The following is a 21122-nucleotide window of genomic DNA, read 5'->3' as shown; positions in this document are numbered from 1 at the left end:
ACGATGGGCATACCTTAAGACTACATAACACGTATTGAGTGGGAGTCCCATAGTCTGGAATGCACTCAATACGCCATGTGTAGAGATGTAGTATGCAGGGTGTACTTAGCTTGGTTTGATACTTTGACTTTTGACTTTTATCCATTGACCTTTAACTTTGACCAAGTTTGACTTTAGGTTATTTTGGGTAATTTTATTAGTAGTTTTATATTGGGTCCCTATTTATTTTATAGGTGACCGGTAGATTCAGTATTTAGAGCAGTGATCTATTTAGTTATATTTCAGTATGTGAGGAAAGTTTTCCTTATTGTACTTGTGGATGGCCCACTAGGTTATGTATCATGGTACTTAGATGTTGCTTTGTTATAGTGACCTGTTATATCTGCATGATTATTTGTTTCTGGTTATATTTTTATTTGCTACAGATGTCGACATAGTGCGGTTGGGTTGAGGAAATATTGCTCTGTGTGGAAGGCAACAAACCTGAGAGCAATCCAGGCATAAGTTGACGGCCGGAAAGGGAATCCAGACATATTTTGTGGGCTCGGGAGCAAGTCGGGCATAAGCTGAGGGACGGAAAGTCAAACCATACTTATGTTGTGGGCTCGAGATCAATCCAAACATGAGTTGTGGGCCAAGTGGGAAATCGAGACTTGTTATGTGGGCTCAGGGGTAATCCAGCCTGATGGTTGTGGACCCAATATGCATGTTGTTATATGTTTATGTGGTGGTATTTTGGGGAAACCTCACTAAGCTTTGGCTTACAGGTTGATTTTATGGTTTTAGGTACTTTACAGGAAAAGGGCAAGGAGAAGGCTTGATCATGTACATCATCCAGGATTTTTATGTTTTTTATGATTTTGGGATACTCTGATTCATGATTGTGACTTTTTGGAAATATGTTTTGTAAAACTTATGGATTTTGGAATGGTTTTAAAAATGAAAACCTTGCCTTGATTTTTAGGATGTTACTAGTTAGTATTAGAGCCTTGGTTTGAGAGAATTGGATGAACATTCGTATGAATGCATACTCAAACTAAGGATTTGCAAAAGTTTTCAAAGTATTTTCAACTTATTTTCAAAAGTAACCAAGGAAGGATGATATGTGTACGATCAGCCAGAGCAAAAAAGTATTCCCAAGATACCCACACAGTTATTTTTTTATGATAGAATTGCATGCTAGTTGTAGGCTAGAGATCTTCAGGAATTGCATGATAGAATTTGCTAAGTTATAATGCATGATATCCTAGGAGAACTACTTGTATGCTAGATGGAATTGACATCATTACTGTAGTTACTTAGTGTCTGCATCATAGTCGTACATAACTAAGATTTAATAGCCTGATAATGTTTTATTTAGCCTTATTTCATGTTCCTTGTATGGTTGTGGTCTTAAGGTAAAATCAAATATTTGACTGTCTACAGGATCCAACGTTATGTATGATTATCATGCACGAGAAACTACAGGGAGATGGAAGTTTCATGAGTGAGTGTAGATTATAGCACGCCAACGTCAGGAAGGATTAGCTACTCTTGAGAATATGTATAGGATGTATGTGTATCCTAGATGTTTCAACGGAAAGGAAACAAGAAGATTGTTGTTGTGAAGTCGATGGGAAGGAAGCGGAATCGAGAGAGGGTTGTTATCCTCTTCACTGCTAGAAATGCCCACGTCCAGTTGGAGATTTTATTGATTAAGTTTGAAGAAAAAGGAGAAAACGAAATCAAAGAAAGAAAGAAGCAAGAAGATGGGGTTGGTGGCCTGACAGCTTCAATCTAGAAAAGAAATACCAACAAGTTTTCCATTGTGTGTAACAAGAAGATGGGGTTGGTGTGTTCCTAATAGCTTCAATCTAGAAAAGAAATACCAACAAGTTTTCCTTTGTGTGTAACATTGGGTAATTTGAAATGTGGAAGTAACACTTCCAATTTGGCTTTCAATTTAAGAGGTGTACTTTGGTTTTAACTTGCAAGCAATGTGTTGATTTAATTGAATATATATATATATATATATATATGTGTGTGTGTGTGTGTGTGTGCATATTATTTATTGAGTGGTATGGGTGTATGGATTGTGTATATAGTTAGTAGATTCTTATATGATCTTTGTTTTACAACGAAATCAAATATAAAGATATTGCATTAGTTATACACACAACTATAAGTATTTGAGTATTAAGATGCATATCATACTTGTATTGGTGTATGTATTTAATTAATTTATCATGTACTTTAAGCAATAATACATGGTTGAATGTTTGGGTGAAAATGTATGATTTATGGTACCAAAAGGGTTAATGTCACACTTGTGACATTAAAAATGTCACAAAACAGTTGTCTCAATATGTATGTCGAAATCCCGATATCAAATAATTTTCCTCGAAAGTGGCGTACAATAGAGTAGAGTTCAAGGATTTCAAAAAGTCAGATGGATTAATTTTTCGAGTTCTAGAACTTCGAGATTGCGTTTAATGATTTGCATTTAATTAACCTGAAATGTCTGATTTTTCGACTTTTGTAAATATTTTTGCTAAAAATATTTCTATTATGAAATTAAATATAAAATCATAGTCTGAGTCCAAAAACTCTCTTAGAATTTCCATCAGAGTTGTGCACGTTCCTCAATGGATAGAAACGGTTTTAGTAATTTTAAGAAAATCAGTATTATACTTGTTTGGTTTCTTATAACTGATGGGTTTTGAGCATAACAAACAATCCATATGTGTGCATGCAACCCTAATTTTCTCAGATATGTTTTCTCTAATTAAAGTTACAAGTATTGAAAATCAAAAGGAAAACCTAATTACACTAGTATAGTTTCGAAAATCGTAACTAGGGTTAGTAAAAATACCTTTGATTGTTATGTTGTAATAACAATGAAAATCCAAGTCTTCTTCAACCTTGAGAGCAAGCGTCACAAATGTCACGCCTATGATGGTTCACACTTAAACCAAGCAAGAGGATGAGAGAGGAGAGAGGGGAAGAGGCTTTAGATTTTTGGCAATCCTTCTAGGGTTTAGTGTGACCAAAAATGTGAACCCTATGGGTCTATTTATAGTGCAAATAGGATACACTGGATAACCCTAATTTGAATAAAATATTATAAATTCACATTAGTAATTATCAACCTCCATAATTATCCACATGGGATAATCTAGAAACCCTAATAATCCTTAGGAAATTCGTTCACCACCTTCCTAGGAAGGTTCTGAAACCTCTTGTTCAACTATTGAATAATTTCACTTTAGTCCCTGTACTTTCAACTAATTCTTTTAATCCTGAAATTAACTCTAATTAATTTCTGATTTAATAGTAATTAAATACTAAGATTTCTAATTAAGATATTATTTTCATAATACATTAATAAATCATTTATTCAAATTTATTATTCAAATAATAAATCCAACCTCTCTCCAAAAGTCATCATGTCTAGTTGCTAGTTATGAAGGCAACGTAAAAGGATGATGCTACTATTAATTCAAGTATATACCAATTATATTTATAGGGTTAGACACCTAATCCAACAGTCTCCCACTTTGATAAGTCTAATAACTATAGTTTCCAGTAACTTCAAAAACTGATTAACAAATTGTAGCTCTCAAAGTCGTTGTCGAACTCTGACCCAGTTAGTAACACGTCCTAAGATAAGTGATCATACAATCCTCCATTCTGCAAGATATCATGTAGACAAATGACATGGAACAAAATCATTCTCATTGTGCAACAATTTGTTTACCGATTCCCAATTTGGAATGACAAAGAACTACTAATCGAACACATCAATTTAGTCCTGGTCGGACCCGATACTATAATTCAACACCAAATCATCGAGGGGCCCAATATATCGCTTTTCCCGTTAGCGCAAAAGGAATAGATAAACTTTGACTTATATTCTTGTACTATTTACTCATCAAATTAATCACAATAATACATTTGATAACATCAGGTTACTTATGCGTTTATGCATTATCAATGCACAACCAACTTGTAATCAAAACTCATATATCCCCGTTTAAAGATTATACAATATTATCATCTCAAAATTACTCATGATAAATTCCATGAAGTAGTTCTCTGAGCATGGTTAATCTAATACTTAAATTCTCCATCACAAAAGTACTCATGAATGTTGCAGCAAACCATTGCTATGTCTAAATCCTTAGACAATCTACAACCCTGTTCATGACAGCCTTAATTCATTACTTACTTCCAAAGTATGATCGACTGTGGATATTTGAATAAACTAATTATTTGTTAAGTAAAACATGCAAAATGAAACACAATAATAAATAATTGACAAAAGATAGTGAGCAATACTCATACATAATTTTATATTATTTAATCATCAAATGTCAATTACATTTACATTGTTACAAGTTTCTAAATATCTATCTAACTACTAAAACTAATATCATCTTTCAGACCAATGCTTCTTGCCTGCTGAGTGTGCTTACCCCTACTCAGACCCCTTATGAGGGGATTTGTAGGATTTTCTTCAGATGAGACTCTCTTCACAATTAGGAGTCCTTCTTCTACTCTATGTCTGATAAAGTGATATTTTCTGTCAATATGTCTAGATCTGCCATGATCTCTTGGTTCCTTTGTCAAGGCAACTGTTCCTTCATTATCACAGAAAATCTCTATTGGATTCTTTATGGATGACACAACTCCAAGGTCTCTGATGAATTTCTTAAACCATATAGCCTCCTTTATTGCTTCGCTTGATGCAATGTAATATGATTTACAGGTACAATCAACCACCATTTCATGTTTGGAACTTTTCCAAGTTACCGCTCCTCCAATAAGGGTAATCACCCAACTAAACTGAGAATGAAAGTCTCTCTGTCTATCTGAAAGCTAGCATCACTATACCCAGTAACTCTTAAGTCATCACTGCCACCAAGCACAATGGTCCAGTCCTTAGTTCTTCGCAGATACTTAAGAAATTCTTGACTGTTGTCTAATGAGCTCTACCTAAATTTCCCTGATAGCGACTAACTATGCTCATAGCAAAAGTCACGTTAGGGAGAGTACATATCATGGCATGCATGATCGATCCTGATGGGTTTTGGTCATAAGACATCCTATGTGCTCATACAAACCCTAATGCTTGGATCTAGGTTTCTCTATTGTACATGCTTTGAATCCAAGACTATAAACCCTAATTCTAGCATGCAAGTAATCATATTAACATGTAATTAGGTTTAAGAACATACCTTGATTGTTATGTAGTAATAACAATCCCAATTCCTCCTTGTATTGACTTTGGAATGCTTAGAGTCACAAGTGTCACTCCTCTAATGGCTCACAAACACCATAAGCAAGTGGAGAAGGTATAAAGAGAGAGGTGAGAGGTTAGAATTCGTATCTAGGACCTCTTGGGAAGGGATACACGAATTCATGGCCCTAGGGGTGTTTATATAGGTGTAGAGATAGGGTTTCAGTCATTATCCTTATCTAGTTGATTATCCATTAAGCAACCAATAAGATAATCCTTGAATCCTTATCATACTCGAATTCTAAGGGATTTACACCTCAAATTCGTTCACCATGTATATAAGATAATCCTTACCTTATTTTGTAACTATCACATAATTACAAATCAGCCCCTCTAGTTTAATTAATTACATTTGATCACAAAACTAATTCTTAATTAATTATTGACCAATATTAATTAAACAAATATGATTTCTCCTTTAATATATTATTCTTATAACATATTAATAAATCATATTATCCTCTCTCTCTTTATTCATTTCTCCAATCAAGTTGCTTTGGTGAAGGCAACCCAAAAGGACCATGCACCATCGGGTCAAGTACATACCAAAATAGTTATGGACTTAGACACTAATCCAACAGTCTCCCACTTGGATAAGTCTAACAACTATTCTGCATATGACTTCAGATCCTGATCTGCAATCGTAGCTTTCCAAAGCCGCTGTCAACTCTGATCATATCAGATACGCGTGTCCTTAGATAAGGGATCATATATTCCTCCATTCTAGATATCGTATGAGATATGATTTCAAATCATTCTCTTTGTACTATATCTCGATTTCCGATTTATGACGACAGACTAACTGAACAAATCAAATTAGCCCTAGCCCGGCCGAGCATTTACGTATGTCATCACTAAACCATCGAGGGGCCCAAAGATATCGCTTTTATCCTACTTTGGATAAAAGGAACGGATAAACTTTGATACAATGCTTGCTTGCACTCACTCACCGAATTACACACAACAATATGTTTTATAACACCAAGTTACTAGTGCGTTTACATATTATCAATGTGCAACCAATTCACAAGATACAACTCACACATCTCGGTTTCAAGAATATAAGATGTTATCGTCTCACTAATCACTCGTAATACAATTCATGGAGTGATCCAAGTGAGCGTGGGTTTAATCCAATGCTCAAATCATATTCATAAGCACTCATGAACGTTGCAGCAAACATTTGCTTATGTCTAATACTCTTCTAGACAATCCACACACCAATTCACGACAGTCTTCATTCATATCTACTTCCAACATATGAACGACTGTGGCCCGTTTGAATAATTCGATTATTCTTAATAAACTCAATTATTCTGGAAGTCAAAACATGCAAGGTGAAACACAAGAATAATACTAATCCCATATGGCCTCAAACCTTTGAGTATAAACAAAACACGTTTTATTTATCACCATATCGATTACTCATTATTTGTCGTTTCGGGTAATCAACTTCGCATTTGAATTCCAACACTTGTCCCATGCTCCTAGCATGCACACAATGTTTACCTATGGTTCTTACTTTTGCGAAATAGACAAATTGAACACATTTCCAATCATTCTCATTTTACAACACCAAATCCATTTTCTTAAGTGTAAGAATGTCAAATTCTTGTTACTTATAGAATATACTAGATTCTAACACTTTATGCAACGATCCTTTTGTAATGTCACTGCACCAAAGTCTCAAAGACTATTGCCAATGATATTACAAATTCCTCTATCGGAGATTGTCACAAGACAATTCCTTAGATATGATGTCTCTCACTCAAAGTACATTCCTTTGAACATCCTTTCGCATAAAGTTTCTAATCTAGACATAGATTTTACTTCCCAACATGGACACACTTCCATATTTTCTATATGACAACTCATTCTTAATAGAATCTTATCTATTCGTAATGATGTCGATATCGTCCATCCAATATGGAAACACTTCCATAATTTCCAATACTATACTTCCAACTACTCGCAAGCAACCAATCCTCGTCGAACTTTGGATTGTCCTTTGATAGTTGTTTAATTATTTTAGTCAAAACCAATTCTAGTCCCTTTTCCCTCTAAATGCACTATACATTTGGAAAATTTCAGAATGGTCAAACATTAAAGCATTTGCAATCGATCCTATACCCGAAGAGTATGGGACACGACGCATAATGTTTTATTTGCTATGTTCTCAAAACTCGAATTGCGAAGAGGAATGCCGTAATCACAATCGAAATTTTAAGAACACACTATGTACCTTTGACTAAATTTATTAACATTCCACAACCTAATCCTTTAGATTTGAAATGAAGTATAATATTCTCTCCCTTAATTATAGCAAAACAACCTTTCAACTCTTACAACTTTTCAAAGTATGTGCTCATACAACTGATGGGTTTTGGTCATAAGACATCCTATGTGCTCATACAAACCCTAATGTTTGGATCTAGGTTTCTCTATTGTACATGCTTTGAATCCAAGACTATAAACCCTAATTCTAGCATATATATAATCATATTAATATGTAATTAGGTTTAAGATCATACCTTGATTGTTATGTAGCAATAACAATCCCAATTCCTCATTGAATTGACTTTGGAAGGCTTAGAGTCACAAGTGTCACTCCTCTAATGGCTCACAAACACCATAAGCAAATGGAGAAGGTATAAGGAGAGAGGTGAGAGGTTAGAATTCGTATCTAGGACCTCTTGGGAAGGGATTCACGAATTCATGGCCCTAGGAGTGTTTATATAGGTGTAGAGATAGGGTTTCAGTCATTATCCTTATCTAGTTGATTATCCATTAAGCAACCAATAAGATAATCCTTGAATCCTTATCATACTCGAATTCTAAGGGATTTACACCTCAAATTCGTTCACCATATATATAAGATAATCCTTACCTTATTTTGTAACTATCACATAATTACAATTCAGCCCCTCTAGTTTAATTAATTACATTTGATCACAAAACTAATTCTTAATTAATTATTGACCAATATTAATTAAACAAATATGATTTCTCCTTTAATATATTATTCTTATAACATATTAATAAATCATATTATCCTCTCTCTCTTTATTCATTTCTCCAATCAAGTTGCTTTGGTGAAGGCAACCCAAAAGGACCATGCACCATCGGGTCAAGTACATACCAAAATAGTTATGGACTTAGACACTAATTCATGAAGGAGGAAATCTTATGGCACTTAGATTTAAACGGTGTATGTGTTCCTATCCATGTGAATTTGTTAAAACTAAAGTTTACGACAAATTCAAACTCATATGGATCGAACTTCCTTAATCTTGATTTCTTGCCTTATGGTAGCACAGCTGCCCACCACGTCTTCCAAATAGTTAAGCAGCTCACCTTTTCCTATCAATGTACTTTCCATTGATCAAGGTCCTTGCCTTTTATGCATTCAAATGAGAACTCATAGGACTCACATGCATAATTAACTTGATTGAATTGGCACAGAAACAAAATAATGTCTTTACGATAGGTTGTAAACCTCAACTCGTGTGCTAGTGATGATCGATAAGGTTTATTTGATTTGTTCTTGAAACTTTTCGAGACCATTAAGACTCCCACTGACTCCTTGACATATAAGATTCTTTTGTCAATAAACATTTCTTGACAAACAAATTTTCAAGAGTTAGTGTAGCTTGTATCAAAACACTTCATAAATTGGTCATAGTTGGTCTTTGTCTTATCCAAGACATCACAACTTTCCACATTTGATGAATTTTATAAACCTTTAATACTTTTTACTCATTGTCACAATCTTAACTTTAAGACTAGTTATTGGAACAAAGTATGATTGTCTTCTTGATTTGACCATTTCATCAATCTTTGATTCCTCTTCTTGGACATACAATTGTACCAAGACTCACTTAGAGGATCAATTGAGATATGGTTCTTAATCATTAAGACCTATCATAAAGCATAAAAGCCACTCTCCCTTCTTCTTAGAATGGAGAAACTCTTATCTAATGTTTTATTTGCTATGTTCTCAAAACTCGAATTGCGAAGAGGAATGCCGTAATCACAATCGAAATTTTAAGAACACACTATGTACCTTTGACTAAATTTATTAACATTCCACAACCTAATCCTTTAGATTTGAAATGAAGTATAATATTCTCTCCCTTAATTATAGCAAAACAACCTTTCAACTCTTACAACTTTTCAAAGTATGACTCTTGTTTTCTATAATTAATATTGCCAACTATGCAATACGTGCCTTAATAATCATACAATCATAACATTTATGCTCCCACTATCATGATAATTATTATAAAACATAACACTTATGCTCCCACTAGCTTCGACATGTATTTATAAACATCTTAACTTTCAGAAAAACAATACTTATTGAATTTCTTAAGTTCATGTTTCTAATACTTAGTGCTTTGATAATCTTTTATCAAGGCTTCTTGAACTTGTACACCTTTGCCTTTGATAGTTGATATGTGTGTCGAAACAATTAAGACTAATTGCCAAACCTCACCATTCAAATTATGGAAAGGGATACCGTAACCATGATTGAATTCGAGAATGCAATTTTACAATCTTTTAAATTTTTTCTTAGTGAAAGCATTTCCTCACAATCATTTTCATGAAGGAGGAAATCTTATGACACTTAGATTTAAACGGTGTATGTGTTCCTATCCATGTGAATTTGTTAAAACTAAAGTTTACGACAAATTCAAACTCATATGGATCGAACTTCCTTAATCTTGATTTCTTGCCTTATGGTAGCACAGCTGCCCACCACGTCTTCCAAGTAGTTAAGCAGCTCACCTTTTCCTATCAATGTACTTTCCATTGATCAAGGTCCTTGCCTTTTATGCATTCAAATGAGAACTCATAGGACTCACATGCATAATTAACTCGATTGGATTGGCACAGAAACAAAATAATGTCTTTACGATAGGTTGTAAACCTCAACGCGTGTGCTAGTGATGATCGATAAGGTTTATTTGATTTGTTCTTGAAACTTTTCGAGACCATTAAGACTCCCACTGACTCCTTGACATATAAGATTCTTTTGTCAATAAACATTTCTTGACAAACAAATTTTCAAGAGTTAGTGTAGCTTGTATCAAAACACTTCATAAATTGGTCATAGTTGGTCTTTGTCTTATCCAAGACATCACAACTTTCCACATTTGATGAATGTTATAAACCTTTAATACTTTTTACTCATTGTCACAATCTTAACTTTAAGACTTGTTATTGGAACAAAGTATGATTGTCTTCTTGATTTGACCATTTCATCAATCTTTGATTCCTCTTCTTGGACATACAATTGTACCAAGACTCACTTAGAGGATCAATTGAGATATGGTTCTTAATCATTAAGACCTATCATAAAGCATAAAAGCCACTCTCCCTTCTTCTTAGAATGGAGAAACTCTTATCTTTCTGCCTATTTGATTCTTCTTATTCGTTTTGCTATTGATCTAAACCCTTTAATCAATTCAAAATCACACTTAATCTTGTAAGTATAATCATATTTACTAAACCTTTAGTAAATGATGACGAATATCTTTGTTACTCTTATGGTGAACTTGATCAACACACAACTTTGTGTACTCGATCTCCTAGTCCTTCACTTGACACTTTGTCAACGAATTAGTCTAATTATCAAATATGAAATTTCTCATTCATCATGCAACCAAGTTGCATGATTCCAAGTTTCTGTCCAATTGAAACTTGGGCGATGAGAAACTCTCCCTATTTGGTAAATTCTTGACACTTCCATAATAACATTACTAAGAATCATATCCATTCGTTGTAGAAATATTCGAACATCAATTTTTCATAACGATTTCATTGCAAGGAAGTAAATAAATAAATAAATAAGTCAAAATTTATTTTATTTATAAAAGCAGCGGAAAAATTTGTCCTTACAATGCACAATCCATTGAAAACTATGTAAAAGAAAATTTCTAACAACTCTATCATAACTATCTAAGCTCAAAATCCAATCTTCAAGTTCATGCGATCGAGATCCATCACTTGTGATTAGATTCATCTTGCTCTCTTATCAAGCTTCCCTTCTTTTTCACCGATCCTTCAAAACATTCAAATGCAATCTTATCACATCATGTATTAAGAATCAATGAATAGGAACTTAATGGAGTTAGATAGTGGATTCTTACCTAAAGCGTAGTCATACTTTTGACTCTCCCATCTCTTAGATCTCTTAGGTAAATAGGGCAACTTCATCTCCAATGCCCCTTCTCTTGGCAATAAAAGCAAATTGACTCTTTTGGAACAACACATGGAACTACTTCAGACATCGCCTTTCTCTTATGATCAAACTTTTCGATCATTGCATGTCTTTCATTGCCATTGTCTATATCCATAGAGGTCTTGAAGGCAGATTCACCAATCAAATTGCATTTCTATTGTGCCAAACCATTGTTGGTTCAGCAGCAACAAGCATATAGGTGAGATCTATAAGGGTCACGTCGTAGCTCATCATATAGTACTCTCTTGCGAACTTACTATATGAGTTGGGAAGTGACTGAAGAACCCAATCAATAGCCATCTCGTCACCGACAATGGATCCTATCATTCTTAGTCTATCAATGTGCGACTTCATCCCTAGGACGTGTGCACACACCGACTTTCCTTCTTTATGTTTACTTGCCAAAAGGGCTTGAGTGATATTGAACTTTTCAATTTTACAATCTTGTGGGTTAGGGAGAATAATTGGAGGAGGAGGAGGAGGAAGTGAAGCATGATTTCTTGTTCCATGATCGAATCGTGGAATATCATCTTCATGTGGAATGCTTGTTCCACGGGATTTGAGAAGACCATAGTTGTCGAATTTTGACATCGGGAGAAAAACGAATTCAAGTTAGTTGATTGATTGAGTCCTTGGTAAATCACCCAAATGAAATTCCAAGGCTAGGACCCAACACAATATCCTACAACTCGGGAGAGGGATGCCGTAACCCAAATCGCAGAACATTTGAAGGTAAGTGAATGACGATTCACTAGTTTCCACCATGAAAAACGAAAAAGAAATTTAAGTTTTAAATCTATGAAAACTCCTAGATCCTTTGAGACTCATTGAACATTTCAATGGCATGTTTAAATCTCGATATGCCCCTCTTGTTTGTGACTGGGATGCCGAGGATCACAAAGCGGGTGTGAATAACCATGCAAACTACATGGTGCCCTCACATGTTACAATCACCTATTCGATGTGCCGGTAAACCACACACGCTCCACCGAACTATGACAAACATTGAGTCACCCTTTGCTACCTTTGCTTAGAACCATTTAGTGTGCCGGTAAACCACACACGCTCCACTAACGTCTTCGCAAGGGCACAAAGTGTAATTTCATGGAATTGCATCAATTCACTTTTGCCTAAGTAACTAAGATTGGGAATTTGAAAAACATTTAGTTACTTTGTATTTCATTATACTTATAATGGAAGGTTTCATCCTATCCTACCCGTTCGGCTAACGACCTTCCACTAGTCAAGAGTGCGGTGGGTAAGAGTGGATACCCATTCAATCGCCATTTTATAGGCAATTTCCTTAAACACCCCTTATAGACCAGCTTCGTGAATGAGGCCTACTAACGGTAAGACTGACTTTTACATATATATAATGTTAGACTTTTAATGTTATATATAGTATAGGGTGTACTTTATACTTTTAAAATACTATATGGTTAACTTTAACAATTACACTTTTAATTCAATTAAAAGGTTAACCTAAACTTTTATGGATTTATTAAACCTCTTTTAATTATACTCATTAATTAATTAATAAAACCATAAGGGTGTGATTTGAACTTTTCAAAACATTACTAGAGTTTTAGAATTTAACATTTCTAATTAAACTTTTAATCAACTTTTAAATTCCAAAACTTGAGGGCAAGTTTTGAAACCTTTTTCAAAACATTAGGGTTTTAACTATTTAAATTTCAAAACAACAAAACTTTTGGGGTTCAAATTTAAACTATAAAACCTAAAGGGATAAATTGAAACTATTTCACAAGATAATTCAAATCTAAATTACAAATAATCAAACTTTATCTAATAAAACAAGTGATTATCTAAATTTTGACAATTATCTTCTATTTAGGTAAGGATAATCACATAATAATGAAAAAATTCGGATTTTATCACAAAAACAAGTTTATGGTAATTATCCAAAGCCAAAACAGGAAGAAAATCGCGAAAACGAGCTGTCAGACACTTTGACTCGTCGAGTCTGGGCTTGGACTCGTCGAGTTCAGCTGACTCGGCGAGTTCACCAAGTGACTCGGCGAGTTCACCAAGTGACTCGGCGAGTCAAACCTTCAAAACTCAAAAAAATCGATTTTCAGTGCTTATTACGATTAAATATGCATCAATACAATTGAAACCAATCTAGGCTCTGATACCACTGATGGGTTTTGGTCATAAGACATCCTATGTGCTCATACAAACCCTAATGCTTGGATCTAGGTTTCTCTATTGTACATGCTTTGAATCCAAGACTATAAACCCTAATTCTAGCATGCAAGTAATCATATTAACATGTAATTAGGTTTAAGAACATACCTTGATTGTTATGTAGTAATAACAATCCCAATTCCTCCTTGTATTGACTTTGGAATGCTTAGAGTCACAAGTGTCACTCCTCTAATGGCTCACAAACACCATAAGCAAGTGGAGAAGGTATAAAGAGAGAGGTGAGAGGTTAGAATTCGTATCTAGGACCTCTTGGGAAGGGATACACGAATTCATGGCCCTAGGGGTGTTTATATAGGTGTAGAGATAGGGTTTCAGTCATTATCCTTATCTAGTTGATTATCCATTAAGCAACCAATAAGATAATCCTTGAATCCTTATCATACTCGAATTCTAAGGGATTTACACCTCAAATTCGTTCACCATGTATATAAGATAATCCTTACCTTATTTTGTAACTATCACATAATTACAAATCAGCCCCTCTAGTTTAATTAATTACATTTGATCACAAAACTAATTCTTAATTAATTATTGACCAATATTAATTAAACAAATATGATTTCTCCTTTAATATATTATTCTTATAACATATTAATAAATCATATTATCCTCTCTCTCTTTATTCATTTCTCCAATCAAGTTGCTTTGGTGAAGGCAACCCAAAAGGACCATGCACCATCGGGTCAAGTACATACCAAAATAGTTATGGACTTAGACACTAATCCAACAGATCCAACAGCGGAAGCATATGGAACTTGACTCATTTCTGCTATCTCTGCATCAGTACTCAGACTCTGAGTCCTACTCAGTTTGGTATTACTCTGGATAGGCAGCTCTCATTTCTTGGAATTTTCCATGCTAAAACGCTTTAACACTTTATCAAAATACATACTTTAACTAAGTCCAATTAGTTTTTTACTCCCGTTTCTCAAAATACTTATTTCGAGAATATATGCAGCCTCCCCCAAATCCTTCATAGTGAAACACTTTCCAAGCCAAGATTTAACCTCTTGCAAAGTTGGAATGTCGTTTCCTATGAGTAGTATGTCATCAACATACAATACCAGGAAGGTGACTATATTCCCACTAGCTTTAACACAAGATTTATCTTCACTTCTAGAGAATCCAAAACACTTTAACTTTCTTGTCAAAGCAAAGATTCCATATGCTAGAAGCATGTTTTAATCCATAGATCGATTTCTCAAGCTTACACACTATATTGGGGGTACTTAACATCCACAAAACCCTCTGGCTGACTCATGTAAACATCCTCAGCCAACTTCCCAATAAGAAAACCGAATTTGACATCCATCTACCAAATTTCATAGTCATGAAATTTAGCTATAGCTAACATTACCCTAATAGATTTAATCTTAGCTACTGGTGAGAAGGTCTTATCATAGTCAACCCCTAAGGTTAGAGTAATGCCCATCGCAACCAATCGAGCCTTGAAAGTGTGCAATTTTCCATCCATGTCGGTCTTCTTCTTGAAGATCCATTTGCACTCAACTGTCTTGCGACCTGGTATATTGTCAACCAAATTCCAAACTTGGTTGTCATACATGGACTTGATCTCGATGTCAATTGACTTTTTCCACTAAGCAACCTCAGGGCCTGCCATTACTTCCTTGTAATTACCAGGTTCATCCAAATTTACCAGTGTGCTATCAATGATAAACATATCACCTTCTATCGTTATATGGAAACCATACAACACAGGCGAAATGTTAACTCTACTGGAACACCTAAGAGGTAATGAATCATGAATTGACTCTATTTTTCAATATTAATTGTACTCCCACAATCCTCTTTGCATTTGAGTTCTCTTTCATAAAAGACTCCCCTTCGTGCTATAAAGACCACGTTGTCACTAGGTCTGTAGAACAAATATCCAAAAGACTTTAGTGGGTAGCCAATGAAAATATATCTCTCACTTCAAGGTTTAAGCTTTTGGTGAGTCTCTCTTCTAGCAAAAGCTTCACAACCCCAAACTTTGATATGTGCCAACGAGGGAACCTTCCTAGTCCACATCTCGTGAGTTGTTTTGGCAACGTTCTTTGTTGGGACAAGATTAAGAATGCGGCCGGCAGTCTCTAAGGCATACCCCAAAATGATATTAGAAGTGAAGCTTAACTTATCATGGAACAAACCATGTCCAAAAAGGTTCGATTACGCCTCTCAGCCACACCATTAAATTGCGGTGTCCTAGGAGGTGTCAATTGTGAAACTATTCCACATTCCTTGAGATAGTCATGGAATTCAATACTAAGATACTCAAACCTCTATCAGATCTGAGCATCTTGATCTTCCTGCCCAATTGATTCTCGACTTCTTGTTTGAACTCTTTGAACTTTGCAAGGGTTTCTGACTTATGCTTGATTAAGTAGATATAGCCATATCTGATAAAATCATCAATAAAAGTCACATAGAATCGATTTGCATCCCTTGTGGTGGATTTGAAAGGACCACACACATCTTTGTGTATGAGATCCAATAATGTTTCACCTCTTTCACAAGAACCAGCGAAAGGTGATTTAGTCATCTTTCCAAGCAAACAAGACTCGCATGTATCATCCGACCTTAAGTCAAATGATTTCAACACTCCATCCTTTTGGAGTTGGGAAATGTGTTTCTTGTTGACATGTCCAATATGATAATGCCATAAGCATGCTTTGTCTAAACCATTAGATGAATCAATCTGTAAAACACTATTACCTAAATTATCTACAACCATCACAATTTCATACACGCCATCACAAGGTAAAGCTTCAAAATAATATACACCATGTTTGAAAAAAGAAATAGATCCATTCTCATTATTGAAAGAATATCTAAAACCTTGTTTATATAAAGCATGAAATGAAATGATGTTCCATGTCATCTCTAACGAGTAGCAACAATTTAACAAATCCAATCCTAACCCACTACTAAGCACTAAGCTATAAAATCTAATCTTGGTAACAAATGAAGATCGTTTATTGCCCATGATCAAGTTCATTCTCCCATGATCCATATCATCACTTATTTTTAGCCCCTGCAAACCAGAACAAATGTGGAAGCCACATCATGTATCAAGGACCCAAGAATGAGAATATGATGAGTTATTTGATTTAATAGTGTAAATACTTGCCGAGGTTGGCTTCACATTGACGTGATTTATATCTTGCAAGTCTTTCAAGCAACTTCATTTCCAATGACCTTTATCATGGCAATAGAGGTAGGTAGCCTCTTTAGGATCAGAGGTAGTGGGCGTTAGAACTGGCTTTTCCTTTTAGTCCATTGCTTGAGGACCCAGCTTAGGACTTTCCCTCCCAATTCTATTTGGGAGGACCTTTCCTCTTCTTCCCTTTTCCTTGCCCAATGGCCAAGAAAAGAGTAGCAGCGGGAGTAGAGGTAACACCTTCTCCCTTTATTCCTGCTTCAGCAGTTCGTAGGAGGTTCTGAAATTGAGCCAATGTGGTCTCTTAGTTGTTCAGATGATAAGTTAAAATAAACTGATCAAAAAAACTTGGAAATGAGTGCAAGACTATATCAATAGCCAATTCCTCATCAAAGTTCACATTCCGCTTTAGCAAGCACTCCATGTATCATTGCATTCTTTGCACCTGGCTACTGACGGACTCTCCGTCTTTCATCTTGCTAGTGATAAGCGACTTTACGACCTCATTATTTTCTTGACGAACTCGTTGGTGGTACTTTTCCACCAAGTCCTTTTTCATCTCGTATGGACAGTAATCCTCGTAGAACCTTTGAAGCTCAGGAGTCATAGTAGTCACCATGATGCATGCCATTTTGGTTGCATCATTGTAGTTCTTCCTATACTCAGCTAGTTCTGTTGAATTTAAAATATGGTGTATACTTTTCTTTTCTAGGTAATTGGGTTTTCGGCCCAGGTGGGTGTTTACGACCAAGAACTGGTTCACGGCCTATGTTCCCTTTAAATGGTGTTTGTGGAGTCATTAATGTATACGACTAGGAGAGGTGTTAAGTGTGTGTGAGTCTTTTGTAAGAAGCATCATTGATTATTCATCAAAAGATAGACATTCATCAAATTCTTCTTCTCCTTCTTCTTATTTTGATCTTGAATCATCCAATTGATTAAGATTCCACACCATCAATTGGATCTGATTGATACTTCGAGCAAATTTGGAACATATAGTTGGTATCAGAGCTTGGATTGTATCAATCAAATTGGCAATATCTGTAGTGTTTTTGATCTTTTTCTTGAGGAATTTTTTGTTTCATAAAAACGACTTTTTGGTCAATTTTTGGAGCAAAAAGGTTGTTTTTTTCGCGATCTGAAGCAGGGTTGACGGCCTCCGAAGAAGGGTTTTCTGCGGGACAAAAGAAGGGTTCACGGCCGGTCCAAAGAAGGGTTCACGACCAGCCTCACACATGTTTGATCATTGCTCGTTTCAATCAGCATTGCCATTTGCGTCCTCGGCCCAACAGCGTGTTCGGTACTTGAGTTCGCGGCCGGTAGTTTATTCAAAAACTTTTTGGGGGTTGCCAGGAATCAAACCCGAGTGGGTCACCTGCCTCCACAACTCCAATGCCTTACCACTTAATCTAGCAAGCAACTTGTTACATTCCTTCCTAATTTAATTCAAAAAGACTCGTTGCTTCAACCTAATTTTGCAATTTTAACACTTTTAGCCCAAAATTCAATTTTACAAATTTTAAAATTTCATTTTCAACCAAATTTTTTTTTTAAAATTTTTTGACTTTTGACCTTTAAAATTGACTTTGACTTCCAAGTTTAACCTTTGACTTTCTTGATTAACTTTCAAGATTTCAAAGGGCATATTTGGTAATCAATGAGTTCTTCAAGCATCCCAATCAATGAAGTTTCATGTACTCCATTTTGTGAAGTTACGATTAAATTTCTTCGTGAACAAAATGATTTACTAATAAGGGTAAATGAGGACCTTAAATATGAAGGATATACTCTTAGGAAAGGCCAAAAACCTCTAAAAGAGCAACTAGATGCCAAAATCAAGGACTTCCGAAAACTTCAAGAAGAATATAGCAATAAATGTGAAAACTATAACTATGTTAAGAGACAACTTGCTGATTTGACTGCCGAGCTTGACTCTTTGAAAAATAAGTTTAAAAATGCATATTTTAATTTTTAAAAAATATGATATGTCAGGTGAGGTAGTTGCATCCATGATTGAAAAACAACTAAAATTTAAAGACAATCAAATCAAGGGCCTAGGGTATCAGAATGTTCCACCTCCTTTTAATGATAACTACATATCTACTCCACTAACCAAGGAGAAAATTATAAATGAAGCACATCTTCAGTATGGCCAACCCCCTACACCAGATTCAGTTAAGACTGAACAATCAGAACCAACTGAGGGTGTTGAGATGAAATATACTAATGCTTCAACTTCATGTGCAGGTAAAGTAGTAGAGGATGAGAACAAGGAGAACACTATTGAACAAACCAATGTCTCCTTGAACTCTGAATCTATTGCTTCTAACTCAATTACTTTTGATCAACCTGCTATTGGTAAATATAGGTCACCAATTCAAGCTAAACAAAGAGCCTATTGCAAGTGTGCTTGTGGGAACAATTAGAGACAAGGCAAGAGCATGCCACCAGGGGCATGAAGAAAAAATTCCTATGTGAAGAAAAAGACATGTTTTCACTATGGAACACCTGGACACATTGCCATAAATTGTTCAAATCACACAACATTCCCTACTATGCACAAGGATGGCAAAACGCGCAAAGAGGGAGATTCTGCAAAGGAAATTATTCAAGGCCACGTTCAAAGAATGGCAAATGGGATGTCAAGAAGGCCAAGAATCAAAATCCCAAGGGCAAGAAGGGAATGCCGACCAAGAAATCCAATCCAAGAGATGCTCCGGTGAAGCCAATACCAGTTAGGTCAAAGTCATCTCGGCGATCGGCCTCGAGTTCAAAAGCAAGTGCCGAGGCACCCATCCGCTCGAAAAAGAAATGGGTTAGATCCAACTATAGATGGGTGCAAAGGTTCAATCTCCAAAATCATGTCATTGGAGAGAGTACCTTGCAAGGATGACAAAGGTCGACCTAATTTCTAAATGGACTGGGTTCCAAAGAGAAACCGATCCCGCTCTGTGATGGAGCAGCTATGGAGGCATATTATCAGACTTCAGTTTGTTGATGGTGGCTATTCTTGGAACATGATAAGGAACATCTCTCAACTGTATAACAATCAGAACTTTAAGTGAGAGTATGTGTCCTCTACGGGAAAAGAAAGAAAGGAAGAAAGGAAAGGATCACACAAGGGGTTTGTGCTTAACGATGTGAAGAATTTTTAGATCTGTTCTAAGATTATGCGTGCTGTTCTCAGACCTTCTAGATGCAAATTCAATCGGTGACTTACGGTTTGAGTTTTCTTCTTGATACTCCTGAGTTTTTCTAACATTGATTCGTTTTTAAAGATAATATTTTATTTTCTTATAGTCTTTCATTAGTTTTGGTAAGTGGGAAGTGATATGAAGTATAGTGCTAAAGGGTAATTTATGATTCGTGTAATGCACTGAAGCTGAATTGTCTAGACTCTGTGTTCAATGTGCTGGTAGGCACAAAGGATTTAAAAGGACTAGACTTAGTTTGACAATTGAAAGGACTTGACAAATATGGACTTAGATAGTTTCATTTGGACTGACCATACGACGCTTGGGTAGATTGAGCAGTGATTTAAACATGGGAACATGTAGGATACACTAAAAGTCATATGTATCTAGAACTGTGGCTTAATATTTCCTCAATGTATGGATGCATGTCCTTAATTTTTGTACTGATAGAGCGAGTGGGGGGTTCTAATAAAGTAGGTCTCTAGGAAATTATTTTTGCTTTCTATCTGTCAGACATATGTTGCTTCCTTTGCGTGATTGGAACATATCCAACTCTATCTCTATGTGTATCTTGATCTATGAAATTCTTGTTATCTGTTAGCCGTATGTTATCCCCTTTGCGTGATCGAAAGATCCAACCTGGAACACAACATATGCACTCTACTATCTCTCTAGCCCCCTATCTATGTTAGTCATATGTTGTTCCCTCTGTGTGATTGGAAGACATCCGACATAGGATATTGATGGGTTTAGAGCAATACATAATTCCTAGGGTGTACATGCAAACCCTAATTGCGTTTGCATCTACTTTGTCTAATGAACATGCAATTGAATATCCAAAACCTTTGATTATTTAATTCGATAAAGCCAAGGAAAAATACAATTTATTATAATATTGTGTCACAATCCTACTTTTAGTTGTCTGCAAGATACCATAAAAAATTACAAGTTTTGGCTATTTTTATAATAAAATAGTTTGTCATTTAGAAAAAAAATTCACTATTTTGAGAAGGTTAT

Source organism: Lactuca saligna, chromosome 4 (assembly GCF_052625555.1).
Source record: "Lactuca saligna cultivar CGN05327 chromosome 4, ASM5262555v1, whole genome shotgun sequence".
Lineage (NCBI taxonomy): Eukaryota > Viridiplantae > Streptophyta > Magnoliopsida > Asterales > Asteraceae > Lactuca > Lactuca saligna.
This window is presented reverse-complemented; position numbering follows the sequence as displayed.